This window comes from Canis aureus, chromosome 7 (assembly GCF_053574225.1).
Source record: "Canis aureus isolate CA01 chromosome 7, VMU_Caureus_v.1.0, whole genome shotgun sequence".
Lineage (NCBI taxonomy): Eukaryota > Metazoa > Chordata > Mammalia > Carnivora > Canidae > Canis > Canis aureus.
This window is the reverse complement of record NC_135617.1, coordinates 36480862-36497819: the sequence shown is the minus strand read 5'-3', so window position 1 is coordinate 36497819 and position 16958 is coordinate 36480862. Positions and strand designations below refer to the sequence as shown.

General features: G+C 36.7%; 1 protein-coding gene across 11 annotated transcripts in view; it reads left to right on the top strand.

The window, feature by feature from the left end:
* The window catches only part of LOC144317254 (uncharacterized), a 228375-nt gene that overhangs the window by 198803 nt on the left and 12614 nt on the right, over nt 1-16958 (top strand). Inside the window, exon 4 of one of the 11 annotated variants that reach the window (XM_077903366.1) lies at nt 11569-13107. The exons of the other annotated variants lie outside the window; for them this stretch is intronic. The gene's annotated coding sequence lies outside the window, so the exon portion shown is untranslated. Of the gene's footprint in view, nt 1-11568; nt 13108-16958 lie in introns of those variants that run through there. 11 annotated transcript variants of the gene reach the window in all.

Below are 16958 nucleotides of genomic sequence, written 5' to 3'. Positions count from 1 at the left end.
TATTATTGAGAGGACACTGTGCTATAAGATAATACATTGAAGGGGATCCCTGGGTGGCTCAGCAGTTTAGCGCCTCCCTTCGGCCCAGGGCGTGATCTTGGAGATCTTGGAGCGTGATCAAGTCCCACATCGGGCTCCCGGCATGGAGCCTGCTTCTCTCTCTGCCTGTCTCTGCCCCTCTCTCTCTGTGTCTCTCATGAATAAATAAATGAAATCTTAAAAAAAAAAAAGATGGTACATTGAATGGGTGTAGATGGTTTCATTTCTCACTGATAATAATAGTAAAATGAGAAGAGTTTAATAGCCATTCCAGGAATTTGGCAGAAAAATATTGATTCTTGCTTTTATTAGGTAGGATCGTTTGGGTTGTACTATTAATGATTCTTAAATCCCAGTGGTTTAATAATGTTGCAGTCCCATGTAGGTTGGTGGGATGACCTGCTTTTTATGGACTTCAGCTGATAGAGGCTATACCATCTTTTAGCTGTTAAACTAATGGAGAGAGTAAGTAGGAGAAGGAGAGAGTTTTGTACCTGCAATTAAATGCTTTGGTCTGAGATGGACACATACTACTTTTGCTCATAGGCTACCAGCCAGAGCTAGTTACATGACCCTTCCTAATTAGTAGGAGGCTATGAAATGTACTCTTCCATGTACTGAGAAAGCAAAAATAGTGTATCATATTGCTTAGGAAACAGCTGAAGACTAATTATACTGATAGAGTAACATTTTAAATATTTTATATTCTTACGTACTGACCTGTGTTTTTTATTGATACCCAATTCTCATGGATTGCTGTTCTATTATTAAAACCCCAGCCTTAGCTCTTACAAGGAAGGCAACATTCTTAAGAACTCTTTACTTTCTATTCTGTCCCATCAATGAAGACATAAGAATGAAAACATAGAGTCATTACTTGTTTTTAATAATTCTGTCCTTGCTAGGCTTAGGAATGAGATATTTTGCAATAACTGGAAAGGTAGCACATGAAAAGAACAGTGAAATTTATATTGCAAAGTATCCAAATTTGGTTTGGTCTCAAAGGAATCTCCTATCTCCATCTCTCACACTAAATATGTTTTTCTTATGGTATTTCCTCTACGAGACTAGTGAATGTTTTTACTTCCATCTGGACTGAATTCTGAGCTATGTCAATGATGACACTGTCCAGACTATAATGCAGATGGGATTAGAGAAAAGGAATGCTTATAATCACACACACAAGTGCTTTTATACAACAGAAGACCTATAATCCAATATAGTCTTATGTAATACACTCCATGTGTTTGTGTGGGGTACAGTGTGATATGGGTATTATTGAAGATTTACCTACTTGTTTTTGGAACAATATAAATTTTGCATACTGTTGGTTAGCAGTATATATTTTTGGAATTACATTGTATTGTCTTTATTATCCAGTCTCTTGGATAAAAATGCAAAATCATTTCCCTTTTAGAGCAGAACTAACAGCTAAAATTTCCTGAGCTCTTATTAAGTACCAGAGGAAATATTAATTGCTTTATAAGGATAACTCATTTAATTCTCAAAGCAGTCTGTGATGTTGGTACTATTATTATTTACCCATTTGGAGATGGGAAAATAGGCTCAGGGAGGCTGAGTAACCTGCCCTGGCCACATAGTTTTAGTGGGGTTCTGGCTCTGGCATTTGACCCCAGAACCAGTGTTCTTAGCCATGGCCATGGCTCCTCTAGAGTCTAAATTTCTTCATATACTTTCTCAGCAGTTGAGTATCTCATTGGAGTTTTATGAAAAGTGGGATTAATATAGACCATGATATTTAAACATAATTGTAGGGAACATAGAACGTTTAATATTTCCCCAAGCCCTGTAATTCCAAGACCCCACAGAAGCCTAAGATGAATTTTTTATCCCCAATCTGATTTAAAGTAAAAAAAAATTTAAAAGATGTCATTTGGGGCACTTGGGTGGCTCAGTCAGTTAAGCATCCTATTCTTGATTTTGGCTCAGGTCATGATCTCAGGGTGGTGAGATTGAGTCCTGTGTGGGGCTTCACACTAAGCATGGAGCCTGCCTAAGAATCTCTTTCTCCCTCTCCCACTGCCTTTCCTTTCTGTTTATGTGCACACACACTCACTCTCACTCTCTCTCAAAATATGTTGTTAGGCTAGAAGTTTTACACTAGGATTGATGTTTAAAGTCCAAATGCTATTTATTTAAAATAAATAAAATCCAATAAAACATTCAATGGCCATGGCTAAGGATAGTGGTTCTGCTGTCAAATGCCAAAGTCAGAACTCCACTAAACTTTTCAATTAATGCCATCAAATCACTGTTTACTCTCTGAGACTCTCTCTGAAACCCAGGCCTCATAAAATTGAGGCAAAAATTGAGGTTGTTTAGAGATCATGAAATCTCTTTATTATACTCTTCGAGCAGCAGGTACTATGTCCATAAGCTGAAAATCAATTAGCTTAAAATAAATTTAAAGGAACTCAATTCACAAAGTTTACTAAATGTTTCTTCTGAACCATTTTAAAAGTTTATGTAAATTGTGGAATGATATTAACACCTTATAATGACTCCTGAAATATTTTAATCAGCTGTTTTATAATAGCAGTAGAGAACATTGAATTTACCAAAATCTAAGATTACAGTGTTTTATCTACTGTGAGTGTATTTAATATTCAGAAATGTATATTTTAAAGTCAATAAATATTCAAGGTTTAACATGGATTTTTGCAGCTTATAATGATTTTTTAGATATTTTCTTTTTTAAAAAATTTTATTTATTTATTAATAGAGACACAGAGAGAGAGAGAGAGAGAGGCAGAGACACAGGCAGAGGGAGAAGCAGGCTCCATGAAGGGAGCCTGACGCGGGACTTGATCCCAGGTCCCCAGGATCACGCCCTGGACTGAAGGCAGCGCTAAACCTCTGAGCCATCTGGGCTGCCTGATCATATTTTCAATATCTTCTTATTTTACCAAAATGTTAGCATTTTTCATGATTTTATCTTAAGTTGCTTAAGGAGTATATCAGTCTTGGTTTATGACTTATAGCAATTAGCAGCTAAAGTTTATTATTAATTTCTAATAAATCTCTTATTTTATCTTCTATGTTTGGGGATTTTTAGACAATTTCCATTTTTTGAAAATTTCTTTATCAGTAATTCATGGTTATCAAATACAAAATGTTAGGTACCAATCATATGATTAATTCTAATAATCTTTTCCTAGCTTTATTCCTTCTTTTTTTATGTTAGGTTAAATGTTTTCATGATTTTATTCATATTTTCATGTTTTTTCTTTCTTCAGGTTGCTACCAAGTAGATATACTGGAATTGCTCCTTGTAAAGAAAAGAAAAGTTGAGTTATTTTACCATATGGGTATTGTCTTAATTTGGATGCTTTTGATGTCATTTCTATTGCTTCAAATTTTAGCTACTTTTAGTTTTTGTCTTCAATTCTTCATATAGCATATGTGTTAGAATGTCTGGAGGTAGAGCCTAAGCATCACTATTTTTTAAAAGTTCTCTAGGTGAGTCTCATCTGCAACCAGGGTTGAGGGCCACTGACTGGGATGATGATTTATATTATACCCACTTAGAAGATCCTTTCTCAGTGGAACCTGTTTTTCTGATTCAAGAGGCTCTGTGAACTGGTACAAGCTTAACAACTTGTAAGAGGCTGAGAATTCTCATAAGGGTGACTGGAGTCAGGTTGCTACCTACTAGGCCTTGAATTCCCCATTTATAAATATTAACCTGCACCTTCAATGATTTTATTCTGAGGTATCCCATGATCAGTTAGCCATTGCCACAGATATTTGTGAGTCAGAATACTCTGAATACTACCCTGTCCCTGCACTTGATGTGGTCCTGGCAAGTGGTACCTCTTTCTTGGTTCCTACCATGCCAGGATCCCATGATTGCCATTAAAATCAGAGAGCTTTATTCCTTTGTAGCATCCCTCCCCATCTTCTATGATCTACAGGAGACAGATTTCACAGAGCTTTGCAGGAATGTTGTTGCCTCTGTCACCAATGCATTCTTCAGGGCCCTTGTGAAAGGGTGTCCCCTGAGCCCTCCCAGGGGTTAAGATTAGGAAGTGGCTGAACAAGATGTGCACAAATTGATCGCGCCAAACATTCTCATCCTCATGGAATTTTGGATTCCTTCTTTCACAGAATGTTAGAGGTTTAAGTTCTGTAATTTCAGTCTCATTGATTATAAGCCACAGTTAAGTCTAAGTTCAAATGATCAACTTAGGTGACTATAACTATTATACACATATATTAAGTCTCAAATCCTGGGTGATTTACTTATCTATTTATTTGTGCCATTGTAATATAATATTAGAATCCATCCGCTTGTACATACTCCCCAGATTCCTGCTGGTTTATGTTGCCAATATCCTGTAGTTCTTTAGTTGCATAAAATATCTCTGTCTGTGCCAGGTCTTATTCTACTGTGACTAGGCTATGCTGGAATCTGACTTTCATATGGACCTGGAGACAATGAAGGTTGTTGGGGATAGGTTCTCAGAGGAATAGGCATTTTCTTTTCAGTCAGCTGACCCTGGTGATAGGAGAATGTTGATTTCTCTCCAGAAGGCCCTGACCTGCTTCTGTTGGTAGGAACAGTCCTGAGAGATTTAAAGACTCAAAGTTCCCAGCCTTATCTTATCAATATTTTCATCCCATGTCTCTCCTTCCTCAACAATGTTCTTGCCTTGGAATAAGAGACATGTCAAAGTTACTCATTTGTCTGGTGTTGCAACTCTTAAACCCCTACACTCAGGCTTTGTACTTGATCTTTGGCCATATCTACTCTGTGGATACAGATAAGGGACTCCTTTAAATCTGTTACAGGGGCTTTCTGATTTTAGACCTATGCCCTTTTGTGCATTTGTAACTTTTAATTTGTCTTTTTTTCCTATGATGTTCTCTAGGATTATCAGTAGAAGCCATCATATGATACCTCTTTTATAATAGCTATTGTCATCACAGCAACTAAATGCTCATTCACTTGATTTTTCGATGCCTTTTCTCTACTTGCATTCTCTTCAATACCACCACTGATAATCTGAATCATCCTGAGGCTATTTCAAGCCATGGATTATTAATGTCCTATGGTCCTTCCCCACCAAGTGGGAAGGTTATCCATATGCCCACTAAATATGTACACAAACTGATCCTAGAATCCAGTTTTGATGTTTTATTTCTTTGGACCTGTCTTGGTACTAGATATTTAAAATTTTAGCATCCAGAAAGATAATAGATACTGTATGTGGAGTGATTATGCAATATGTGTTCCTGGATTCAGACCTCAACCAGAGTTTTTTTTTTTCTATAGGGAACAATTATTAGATCAATTGGGAAAATTTGAATAAGATCTATAGGTTAGAAAATAATGTTGCATTAATGTTAAATTTTTCATTATTTTTATAATCATTCTATGGATATGTAAAGAAAACATTTTTGTTTTTAGGAAATACACCACCAAATTATTACACACACACATGCACACACATACAGAACACCAATGTATTCAATATTGGAAAATATGAGTGGGAGGCATACTGGGCTTCTAAAATTATTTTTTGTTATTTTTCTATACATTTAAACATACTTTAAAAAGTTAGAAAAATGGGTTGATTGAAGAGAATTTAGTAAAGGGAAAAAGACATGGACAAGGTTAAAGGTATAACTAATAGGATGGTGAAGCATCTAGAGTTGGCAACTGGAATGGAGTGGCTACCCATCATAGGTCTGAAAAAACAAGTTAACAGTTACCACAGCCCAGATTCTGCAGCTATCAGAGAGTGAACTTAGTAGGAGCTTCCAACCTGTGGCCCAACAGAAGAATTCAAGCAAATGAATACTCTTATCTTTTCTTATCCTTTTTTTAATTTAGGTCTTCTAAGAGGGAGACACTAAAATGAAATTAGTCATGCAGTAGATATACTGGGGAAAATGCCTATGAGAGAAAATAGAGAGGGAACAAGAGGAGGCTATGAGGGTTGTCAGACTACCTTCTAACACCTATAGAAAGAAGGGAGGACGGACTATTTGATAGGGCAAGTCAGACTCTGATGCAGTTCAAATAAAGTTTTAAAAAAGCCATTGGGAAGTCCATAAGCCAAAGCCATTCATCAGAGAAGTATTGGGTCTTGTAGGAATAGACCTCTCTTAGTTTTTCTGCTATCCTCAATAACTGCTTGGAGGTAGCCCATGGGAAATGTGACCCTGACAAAGATGCAATGATGGATTTCAGAATGCAGCAGCTGGGGCTGTCAGTTAACTCCTATACTGCATTTGGAGATTTGAGAGGTGAATTTTTTTTGGCTTTCATACTCTCCATTGCCTAAATAGTTGAGAGCTAGAGGGCAAAGAGGTTAGGTTAATATGGTTTATAAAGGACTAATTTCCTAAAGAAGGTTGGGGAAAGTTGGAATAGGATGGAACTGAGTGGATCTGAAGTCCAGCAGAGCACATGAGTTGCAAAAGAAACTTTCAGGTAAATGTAGGGTCCCTGAAGACAGTCTAGGTAGTTGTCTTTAGAGGTTGAGTGCAATTAAGGTATAACTGACCAGACAATTGAGATTTGAAAAAGAAAGAAGAAATTGCCCAATTCCTGGCAGTGATGAAGTTTATGGGGAAGGAAAGGGTCAAAATTCCAAATGTGATATGGCTGGCATTTAGGAAAATGACTACACATGAAGAATTTTAAAGTAACACAAGAGTTAAGATTTGTGACACTACGAACACAAGTGAGGTCAGTTTACTTGATTAAGCCAGGCTGCAAAGTAATGGATTGTCCTCCCTCAGAGAACTGTAGAAACTGTGATGGAAGATGGGCTGGTGAGCCTTCACATTTGAGTGTATTTTAAGCCTATTAGCATTTATTTTGCTAACGGAACTAGCTTAAAACACTGGCATCCTTGTGTTAACAAGAAGAAATAGCAATAGTGAATTGATTATAATCCAAGCACTCCCTGACCCTGTAATTCCTGATTCTTTTACTAACTCTGGATAGCTTGTCTGATGTGGGAACAATTAAAACCAGGGCTGAGCCCTTCAAAAATTTCTCTAAATATTTTTGACAATGACCAACTAGTTTAGGTACAAAAATGTTTACATCTTGTGTTATTCTCAGATACAAACAATAGTCTCAATCTCCAGTGACAGACTGGTGGGAATTTTTTCCATTTTTCATAAAAAAGTCTGAAGGAGAAGGAATGTGAGTAGGTAAAAGAAATGGTAAAGCAGTTGATAAATGTTTTTTTGAATCTTATACTGCTACTTATTTAGGAAGGTCATGAAGGGTTGCTGAGAGACAGAATACAATAGTTGGAGAAAGACTAAAGGAGGGAAAGGAGAGTAATTGATTTATGCAATAAAATATAGTTAAATACTGTTGGGGAGGAAAATTTTTCCTTTATCCTTCTAGGTTCTTTGGCTGGCAAATTGATAATAAGGCAGATTAACAGGAATAAAACAATTTAATTGTTTATATAATAGGATCCTCATGAGAATATAAGACCTAAAGACAAGTCAGACAACTGAAATTTATGTGCCATCCTGAGCTAAAGAATGGGATAGGGGCCTGGGGCTTTGAGGGGAAGGAGGGGGTGATTCACAGGATGATAAGAAAGAGCAGATGTTTTGCCATTTGTGACAACATGGATGGACTGAGAGGATATTATGCTAAATGAAGTAAGTCAGACAAATACCATATAATTTCACTTTATGTGAAATTTAAAAAACAAAACAAACAAAAAGCAGAAATAGACCCATAAATACAAAGAATAAACTGATAGTTTATCTTTGGGGAAGGGGGTGGGAGGATGGGCAAAATGGGTGAAGGGGAGGAGGAGATGCAGGCTTCTGGTTATGAAATGAGTAAGTCATGGGATAAAAGGTACAGCATAAGGAATATAGTCAGTGATATTGTAATACTGTTGTATAAGGACAGATAGTAGGTACACTTTAGTAGTAAGCATAGCATAATGTATAGAATTGTAAATCACTATGTTATATACCTGAAACTAATGTAACATTGTGTGTCATCTATACTTTAATTGGAAGACTAAAAAAGAGCAGATGTTTGGTAATGAGATGTTTGCGCTGCTGGGCAGGTAGGTCATTCAGATCAAAATTATCTCTGATAATAGCTCCTTCTGTGAGCCAGGCCCCCCAACTAAATTCTTTTGGGTAGTTAAAGGAGAGAGAAAAGTTTTCTTGGCTCTGCTGGGTTTTGATTTGCTTTCAGCTCAAAATAATCTATCTGTCAAAGTGGCATATTTGGGGATCATGTATTCTCCCCTTTAATAGCAGGAGGTGCATGTTGAAAAGAGAAAAAAAAAACCCAAAAATACATCAGATGGTGAAAGCTTTTTTCTTCTATGGTAGAAACTAATGTAGTATTCCCAAATTCAGCTCCTTCCTATAAAAAAAAAGAATAAATGTAAACCCTCTAGTCACTTCAGTCTTGCTAACCACTATAGTAATGTATTATCTAATTTCTAAGGTTTTCTATTTGTGATTTTTGGAGAAAGGTAGGGAAGTAAGAATTTCTTTTATAACAAATTTTATTATATTTCAATAATTAATACCAGTTTGAGAGTTAGTACCATTTTGGCAGCTCTTTCATTAATGACAAAGGATTATCCAGTGAATATTTTCTAAGATTTATAACAGATGGGAGTTGCAAAATATTAAAATAATTTAGTGTCCTAACAAAAATACCTATGAAAATTTATAGCTTTGATGTTCTGTGACATTTTTTTGGAGGACAAAGTGTAATATAACACACATGCTTCTTATTATAATACTTATTTTAGATTTGTTTAGCAAAATTCCTAACCATAATTTCTTCTAGTTGAGGACTTCACTGAACTCAATTATATACGCAGATGGCTTTTCCAATAGGTTGCCTTTTTATTGTAGACATTGCAATATTTTGGTTGTTACCTTCTGGTTTACCAGTCAATCAAGGCTTCCTACAGTGGCACTCACCCACTTATTCCATTTAGCTCACAGCATAGTGGCTGGCAAGCAATGGTTCTTGTTGAATGAATGACAATGTTAGAAATTATAGAGAATAAATAATACACTAGAATCTCTTGGATTGTTAGAAAATCCAAGTTTTAAAATATTCTATATGACTGGACTGTAATCTCTTTAAGGCATTTACTATGCATAGTGTTTCATTATCATTACAATTCTATTTTTATTTGTCAACTCACAGTTACATTTTTTTTAATATTTATACAGTTGCAATGTTTACTTGAATACTTCAGCCCATTGAAAGTAAGGCTGGGGCAGCCCGGGTGGCTCAGCGGTTTAGCGCCACCTTCAGCCCAGAATGTGATCCTGGAGACCCGGGATCAAGTCCCACATCGGGCTCCCTTCATGGAGCCTGCTTCTCCCTCTGCCCGTATGTCTGCCTCTCTCTCTCTCTCTCTTTCTCTCTCTCTCTCTGTCTCCCATGAATAAATTAATAAAATCTTAAAAAAATAAGTAAGGCTGAAAGGTCTAGAATTAAGGTGTTTCTGTGATCTAATATTTTAATTACAAATAGTGACTTTTTAACTGTAATTATGGTTTTATATTGTTGTGTATACCTTATGAAATAAAAACAGATGGGGTTTCGTAGGAGCCAGTACCATGGTAGTTATTATTGGATTTTGAATCAGTCAAATAGTCTAGTGTGTAAAAATGAAGTCCTTTGTTTTTATTGATGAATTAATCATCAGTTGATTCTTTGACCTTTGAAGTTGACCTTTGTAATTCTATGCAGTCTAAAAATCTCCATTTCTGTTACAATCCAGTGATTAAAATATTGTGAAATTCTTGGGTACAGAACATTCAGCTCTTCTGAACTATTATATTAAGAAGAAAATGTAAAATGCTAATAATATACCTATTAATATAATTTAGTAGTGTGGTTACTATAACTCAAGGTATTATTTAATATTGATATCACTATCACTGCCATTTAAGAAATATTATGTATGAACTATTTCTAAGCTCTATTGTCATGCTTGTGTCTACACAAACTATTTTAAATAGATATTATATTTATTTATTTATTTTTTATTTATTCCTTGTGGTTTTTATGGCCTTTAAACCAAAACTGATGGTGTTGACAATCTAAAATATTTGAAAGTGATTTGGCATAATGAAGTATGTTGACATACAAATATATGTAAATGGGAAAAAAAAAACTCTCTAGAAAAAAATTGATACAGACTTTTTCTGTAAATTGAACTAACTTTTTTGATGACTGGGAACAGAAATCAAATAAATCATTGATTCAGTATAAGAAAAGCTCCTTTTTAAAAAAAAAAAAGATTTTATTTATTTATTCATGAGAGACACACAAAGAGAGAGAGGCAGAGACATAGGTAGAGGGAGAAGCAGGCTCCATGCAGGAAGCCTGATGTGGGACTCGATCCCAGGACTCCAGGATCACACCCCAAGCCAAAGGCAGATGCTCAACCGCTGAGCCACCCAGGCATCCCAAGAAAAGCTTCTTAAGATGGTCTGTACAATTCTAAGCCGAGGGGAATTAACCTTTGCTTAGCCCCTGCTCTGTAACATAAATTACATTGAGTTATTTGCCTAATTTATGGAATCTTTCTATTTGAGTTCATTTTTGGTGAGCATTTGTAGGTAATTCACAACTCTTAAGATATTGTCCAGAAGTTATATCCACTGTTTTATACAGATAAAATAATTAAATTCTTTACTTAGTTATAAAGCATATACTGAACTTAGATGGCATAAGACACTAGAACAAATAATTTTAAGTAAAGAGAGACTTATTTTTAAATATAAGGGTTTTTTTCTTTATCTGGAATGTATGTAAATTAGGCAGCTACAGATAAAATTTTGGGTGTAGGTCACTTTTCCTGAATCTATTTTAACTTTAAACTGAAGTAGATTAAAAAGAAAATAATGCTAATATTTACAAATAAAATTATGTCTTCTGGACTTCCAGCAGTGAATAGGAAGGACAAATTGTACTTCATAAGAACTAGCTTTATGATTATTTATATAAACATGGCACCACTCAGAGGGACCTTTGTTAATGTTAAGCAAACCATTTGAAATGTGAATGTATCTAGTGTAGTAAATTTGATCTACTTTTTTATAGTTCTCAAGAAAACATATTTACTTTTAGATATTGCTGTCAATAAATTTCTCTTGAGACTGACTCCTTCAGAGATTTAATGCGATAGCATAAATGAATGTACTGGTCGTAGAACCTGGTCCCTAACAGATACCCTATGTTAATTAAAACAAAACAAAACAAAACACCCAGATTCTATTTGGTACGTGTTGCATCTTTTTATAAAAAGGGTATGAGGTAGTTTCCATGTTTATCTCTTGTGGTATGTCACTATAACCATGAATCTTCATCTCTGATATGGTAAGCCAGTCTCTGACTTTTTCTCTTCTCAGTTTAAAAATGTGCTTATGGATGCCCTATTCTTAGTACACAGGCTATAATCTTTCTTTCTCTAACCCTACCTCTCTCTTAAACTGATTTTTTAAAAAGGTTTTTATAATTTATTTTAGAGAAAGAAACAGAGCCAGAGAGCCTGATGCAGAGGAGCAGAGCTAGAGGGAGAAAGAATCTTAAGCAGACTCCATGCTGAACTCTGACCGTGAGACCACAGCCTGAACTGAAAGCAAGAGTTGGATGCTTTAACTGACTGTACCACTCAGGCATCCCTGGTGAATGTTTCTTTTCTTATAATTTGTGACTTCTTCATCATCAACCTCTTCTTCATCAACCATTTATTTTTCAAGCCTACAAATTGGCTTTGGCCACCACTGCTTGATTGAAATGCTCTCCTTTTTCCATCTTCTTACTCTTGACTTCTTTGAAGTCATTGAAGCTAATGAGAATTTACTTCTGAATGTTCTAGACCTATTCAGTCTTTGTGACACCATGCCCCATTCTTTAGCTATTTGCTCCTCATTCTCTTTTGCTGGCTCTTATTTTGCCACTTACAGGGTAGCTAATCATTCCATTTTTTTTTTTCCCCTGGGGACTATCCCACATTTAGCACCAAAAATCTCCTATCCTAGGAAACCCCTCAGTCCTGAGCAAACCAAAGGTGGTCACCCAAATCTTAGCCCTTAAATGTTGTCATTTCCCTAGGCATCTGTCCTTAGTTCACATCTCTTGTTTGATCCAAATGGTTGAATTTTGAAAGCTTGGTGTTACTAATGTGAATTTTTGCTTTTCTCCTTGCTTTTCTGCCTGTGAACATAAGTACAAATTTTTATCTTTTGGAAAAATTTTAAATGTTTACTATGTATCAGTGATGACCAGTTCTATGTCTTCAGCCATAAGTTCTCCACTGAACCCCAAACACTGTTTCTGAGAAAAAGACGTGCGCTCTGGGCTGGACTTCAAACATCTGAACCATACCAGCTCTAAGTGTGGAGCCTTACATTATTTACTTAATCTTTCCACATCATAGTTTACTAGCTAGTGAATGGGGATAATGCTCAATTTAGGGAGTTGTTGTGGGGATTAAAGCTAAAAATTTTAAAGTTTTCAGTGCAGTGCTGGTATAAAGGAGCATGAAATAATTTGTAGCTATTTTTATTATCATTGGAGTTATATTTGAATCTAGTGTTTTTCAGCATTTTTTCCTACCCTAGTTCTTCTGAAAGATATAAAAATACTCCAGTCAGTACACTGGCTCACTATGGCAGGAGTTTTCAATGAGTAAAAGGGAAAAAGACATGTCTAGCTTAGAAGAAGGGCACAGATCATCCTGGCATTCAGGCTCAGGGGAGGTCAGTGCCTTTACCTCTTCTCTCCACATTCCATTGTTCTAACAAGTTCAGAAGACTTTGTTACTTACAAATGTAAATTTAAATAATGTAAGTCAAAATAAAATAAGTCATTTTATTATATCTTCCTTCTATTCCTAAACACTTTTTAATCCCACCCAATGTGCTTATTCAATCACCTAATACCCATTAATCAAATCCCACCTGTTTTAGCTAAAATCATAGTTTTAGGACTAGTTATTAAAACTTAAAACTTTATTGTAGCTCCTAAAGTTTGGAGTCCATCAGAATCACCTGGAGGTTGTGTTATAATGCAGGGTCCTCTGATGCAATAGGTCTGGGGTGAAGCCTGAAGATGAACATTTCTAACATGTTCCCAAGTGTTGCTGGTCCAGGGACAGCAACAAATACTTTGAAAACTATTTTTCTAGTGTATAGCATTATGATTTAACTTAATTTTAACTTTAAGTATTTGAGGGTTTTTTCCCCTTCTCTTCCTCTTTTCTTCCTCCTTCTTTCAGCTTTTTTTTTTCTTATCTGGAAATCTGATTTCTCTCTCTCATATATATTTAGGTCATTGTTAGAGTAATGGCAGTCCCCTAGCTATCTATGGATTTCCATATTACCTAGGATTATTGACTATGTCATCTGGGTATTCTTGCGCCCAAGATTGTGAATCCGAGAAACCGCCGAGGAGCCGACACCGATGCAATCACACGAGGGTTTATTTACAAGCTCTAGCCTGGGATCAAGTATACCCGACGCAGCGGAGCAGGGACTTGGACCCCAAGACTAACAGGCTTAGCAACTAATAGGGGCCAGTGGCCAATGGGATACGCAGAAAGTTGCACAGTCATGCTGGTCCACTGAGCCGGATTTCCGATTAGGGTATGTCCTGGTCATTGACTAGGGCGGGGCATATCCCTGAGCCGGATTTCCAATTAGGGTGTGTCCTGGTCTTTGATTAGGGTGGGCAGTGCCCTAAGTAATAAGCAGGTCAGCACAAGGCCGGTGCAGCCCAAAATAGAGTCAGTCTGCTCTGCTTGTCCAGGGGTAAGGGATTTTGTTCAATTTCCTGGGTCCCACAGGTATAAAGACATCTAGCCCGGTAAAATAAAATGAAATATTGCAATTTTTCCTATGATTCAAATGGTTGATTTTTTGGAACTTGGTGTTACTAATGGGAATTTTTTCTTTTTCTCTTTGCTTTTCTGCCTGTGAACATAAGCATTGTTTTTTAAAAAAATACTTCCCAACAGAACAGTGTGTGGAACGTGTGTGATCATCAAATGTGGAACACAGCACTTTAACCTAATGAGAGCTTTCACTTCCCAGGGTGACCTGTTTGTACTCTGTGCCAAAAGACCTCTAAGAGGCCCACAGCTGCTTTCATTTTGTCATTTCAGACTTGAAGTGCAGCCCCTGCAGCAGCTGCAGAGCCCCCACCACCCCCACCTGCTCTGCATATATTCAGGAAAGGGGCTCTTTAATCTCTGGCCTTGAGAAAAAAGTTTATTAAGGAAAGAAATAGGGCCACAGAATTCCTAGGGTGAGCCTCAGGAACTCAGCAGGTGGTGGCCAAAAAGCCATGACAAAATTAAGGAAAAGGATTCAGATTCTTTTCAAGGCTATGCGTGATTAGCAAAGTACATGTGGGTTACAGCTGTCCCTTAGAGAAGACCACATTTTTCATCTCCAAGAACGAAGGGCAGCTTTCCATCTAATGAACTTGGAAAGCTTTCTTGGCAGGTTGTTTTGTTATAAGCTAGGTATCTCCAGTTATACTTTGTTTTTATTCTTCTCTAAAACCAACTACATTCAGGCTAGCAATTCTGAAAGCTTTTCTAAAGTTTGCAATAGGAAATGAGATTTCTTTTCTTTCTTTCTTTCTTTCTTTCTTTCTTTCTTTCTTTCCTTCCTTCCTTCCTTCCTTCCTTCCTTCCTTCCTTCCTTCCTTTTCTTTCTTTCTTTCTTTCTTTCTTTCTTTCTTTCTTTCTTTCTTTCTTTCTTTCTTCCTTTCTTTCTTTCCTTCTCTTCTCTTCTCTTCTCTTCTCTTCTCTTCTCTTCTCTTCTCTTCTCTCTCTCTTCTTTTCTTTTCTTTTCTTTTCTTTTTTTTCTTTTCTTTCTTTTCTATTAAATGTGGTCTTTATTAACTCTTGGACAAGGCCTCCCTCTCTGTTGCATCAATTTCAAGAAGCCCTGCTGGTGGTGATGGCTGTCTGTCATTCTGTTTCCAAAGTAAACTCACTAGGTATTGAAGTAGAGACAGAAAAGGCAGACACAAAGGTCAATACTAAAGACAAATGATAGCCATTGCAGGTTCTTTAAAGAGTTTTTAAAAATACAACAACACGAAGTTTTTAGGGATGATTGGCTAGAGAAAAGTCAACAGTGTCATTTCAGTATAAGACTCATCCTGGACCCCCAACTACTATGGAATTATCAGTGATGTGCGTGACTTCTGATGTGTCATATCTAATGAAAAATTAGGGGAACTAGATTTTTTCTTCTAAGTCAGAATCCTTTTCTCCCCTCTCCTCCATGTAGGTATTCCATGTGTTTGTATCCTGTGTATGTTATCTTCTGGGCACCAGGTAATTGAAGTGGAATAAACATACCTATTTTTCTAACTATAAAATGCTACTGTTGGGGCGCTCCATTAAGCATCTGCCTTTGGCTCAGGTCATGATCTCCTGGGATAGAGCCCTGCATTGGGCTCCCTGCTCAGCGGGAAGTCTGTTTCTCACTCTCCTTCTCTCCCACTCATGCTCTCTCACTCTCTCAAATAAATAAAATCTTAAAAAAAAATGCTATCATGTTCACTATTCACTGAACATGCTATCCACATAGTCTTAACATTGATATGTTTGTATCCATATATCTCCCAATGGAAACAACTCAGTAGCAAAATTATTTACTTATTTTACTTCCTTCTTTAGCAAATGAAGCTGCAGATCAAAAATAATTTGCTCTGATATGTTATACAAAAGTTAAGAAAAGAAAAAAAAAACTGAACAAAAACTAAGCTGGCTTTTGCAGAAAACCTTTATATTGTTTGCTATATTTTTGCTTTGACAGAAGGTATATAGAAATTATTTGTTAAATACTTCAGAACATTTGGTCAGATATTGGAACATTCCTTGCTCAGTGTAACCTATTTATGGTCAGTACCAAATGCCTCTCAGGAGGTCTGCAGTTAATTGCATTTTGGCATTTCAGACACAAACTATAGATGCTACAGCAGCTTTGGGTATCCCCTTCCATAACTGCATGTTTTCTTCTCTCCTGCTTCACAAATTCCTCTCTCCACACCACATGCCTAGGGCTTTCATAAAGACAGACAGCTCCCCAAACCTACCATGCACCAAACTGACTGGAACCTTGCCCCAAAATACCCTCCCCTTCTTGATGAACTTTCCTGATCCTTGAAAATGTAGCTGAAATATCACCTGATCTAGAAATCTTTCCTTGATCTGTCACCTGCCCAGCTCTCAACTTGTATGGTTCCTCCTACACTTACATAGTACACAAGGTTGTATTCTGCAGTAACCTGTACTGTTTGCCTATTTCCTTTTCTAACCAGTTTGGGAATTCTTTGGTGACAAAAAGTATGTCTTACTGATTTCCTTGTCCTTCATAACCATCATGATGAGTAGCTGAATAAAACTGTTGTCAGATGAAAATGGAATGAATGACTTTAGGCAAATATGTAAGGTATATTTGAAAAGTGGTGTATGATGCTAATGCCAGGTGTTTTTCAGATAAACTCAAAATGTGTGTGGTTCAAATACAATAGAAGTCAATTTCTTATTCACATAACAGTTTGAGGTGGTATTTCTGATCAATGGGACCAGAAATTCTCTTTGGGATCAATCAGTAACTGAGGCTGACAGAGGCTTTATCATCTTTGATACATGACTTCTAACCACTATGGTTGTCTCTGGCCCATTTGGCCAAGAGAGTACAAGAGCTCCAAAGAGCAAAATGCACACATGTGAGAGGAGCTTCTGGGCCAGGCCAGAAGGATCACATGTCACTTTCACACACATTCCACTCCCTAGAACTCAGTCACTTGGGAGCACAGACCTCTGCCAGGGCTAATGTTCTAGTACATGAAGTTAGCAAAATGTCCATGTGACTCCTTTTCATTCTGGGCC